Genomic DNA, 2,116 nt, shown 5'->3' with positions numbered 1-2,116 from the left:
TACTTACAAACCCAATACAAACAATATCTCAATACTTACAAACAATGTCCAGATACTTACAAACACAGCAGCTGGTAGGGGATGATTCTGACAGGGACACAATGTGCAAGGGTACTTACAAACCCAATACAAACAATATCTCAATACTTACAAATACAGCAGTTGGTAAGGGATGACTCTGACAGGGACACCATGTGCAAGGATACTTACAAACCCAATACAAACAATATCTCAATACTTACAAACAATGTCCAGATACTTACAAACCAGATTGTTAACCAGTGTGTTGATTAGCAGGTTTTTAACCAGTATATTGACATGTTCTAACATGGCATATGATCTCTCAAATGTAACAATGTATAACACTGTAACATATTCTATGAATCGTATCACCGTACACCATTGCAAGTTACTTGATAAACTAACACTTGCTTGAAATGCAACATAGCATGTTCTTTTCAAACTAAATCTTGTGAATTGAATAGTTTATTTCTGTACCTCACAGATTCTTCAACTTGCTTGTTCTAAGTGTACAGGTGTTTACCAACGTAGGAAACTGGTACTACCATTCAGTTGAATATATATAATTGTAATAATACGTAGAAAATGAACAGGTGGTACTTGTTTGTTTTGTAACTGCATTGTTTATATTTTCTTTTTTGCGTTCATTTTCTACATAATATTACAATTGATTATATATATATATATATATTCAACTGAATGGTAATACCAGTCTCCTATGTTGGTAAAAAAGTTAGTTTACTCATTAACTTCTTCATAGGATCACGAACACCTAATAACAAACAGTAGTAAGATAAGAAACTAGTCTCTGATGAGGTAGAACTAATGAGGTACTTTTATCAAACTACAGCTGTGTTTCAACAGCGATGATATCATGTACTTATTTCATTGAAAATGTACTGTAAGAAGCCTTTAATTTTTAATGTTACAGATTATATCCTATCAAATATTGATGATCAAAGTTTTGTAACAGTTTGAAATGAAAGTAAAAACTCAATGATCACATGAGCATGGGAACCAGAATCTACAGTATTGTGACAATGGTTTTGAACTTGTTTGATCAAAGTGTAATGCAAATATTTGTAGTTTTGTTTATATATATTTTTTTTTTGCCAACTCGCATGTTGTAATTTTGCACAATATTCTTTGTTTTTCTGCACTTCCTTGTGTCCCTGTCAGAATCATCCCCTACCAGCTGCTGTATTGATTACCAGATTGTTAACCAATGTCTTGATTACCAGATTGTTAACCAATGTCTTGATTACACATTGGTTAACAATCTGGTAATCAACACATTGATTAAATATCTGCTAATCAAGACATTGGTTAACAATCTGGTAATCAACACACTGGTTAAATACCTGCTAATCAAGACATTGGTTAACAATCTGGTAATCAACACACTGGTTAAATACAAAGTAAATATCTGATTGATTAAGACTCTGGTAATATTTTAAATAACAGATTGGTTGAAATTAGACATCACACTTTGATAACCTTTTGGTAAACATTATTCAAACACCTGGTAAACATGCTTAAAAATATAAAACCCAGTCACAAGTATAATAATAATAATAAAATTATAAGACAAATGGATATTTATACATATTTAACATAGCCAGCTATAGTAACATAGAAAATTTTAATGCTACAAAAAGTATTGAAACAAGAAAGTTAAAACTACAAAAACTGAGTTCCTTAAAATTGAAAACATTTTATCTCTACTTTGACAAATCACTGTAATTTTGTCAGTCTGTAATTTTGTCAGTCTGTAATTTTGTCAGTCTGTAATTTTGTCAGTCTGTAATTTTGTCAGTCTGTAATTTTGTCAGTCTGTAATTTTGTCAGTCTGAGCCAAAAGTAGGGTTAAATTTTAAGTAACTCAGTTTTTATAGTTTTCAATTTCGTGTTTAAATACTTTTTGTAGCATTAAAACTTTCTTTATTACTTTAGCTGGCCTGGCGGTTAGAGTGCCTGAGTCGCAATCTGCGGGTCCAAATCCCCTCCCACCAATCATGCTCACCCTTTCAGCCGTGGGGGCATTATAATGTGGTAGTCAATCCCACTATTCAGTGGTAAAAGAGTAGTTGGCAGT

The 2,116-nt window shown here is 32.1% G+C and overlaps 1 protein-coding gene across 1 annotated transcript in view; it reads left to right on the top strand.

Annotated features, from left to right (window-relative positions):
* LOC106468443 (myosin heavy chain, non-muscle-like) overlaps positions 1–2,116 on the top strand; it is a gene marked incomplete at its 5' end in the record, with an annotated part of 51,880 nt that overhangs the window by 8,651 nt on the left and 41,113 nt on the right. The window lies entirely within an intron of this gene.

Source organism: Limulus polyphemus, unplaced genomic scaffold, assembly GCF_000517525.1.
Source record: "Limulus polyphemus unplaced genomic scaffold, Limulus_polyphemus-2.1.2 Scaffold3009, whole genome shotgun sequence".
NCBI classification, from domain to species: Eukaryota; Metazoa; Arthropoda; class Merostomata; order Xiphosura; family Limulidae; genus Limulus; species Limulus polyphemus.
This window is presented reverse-complemented; position numbering and strand designations above follow the sequence as displayed.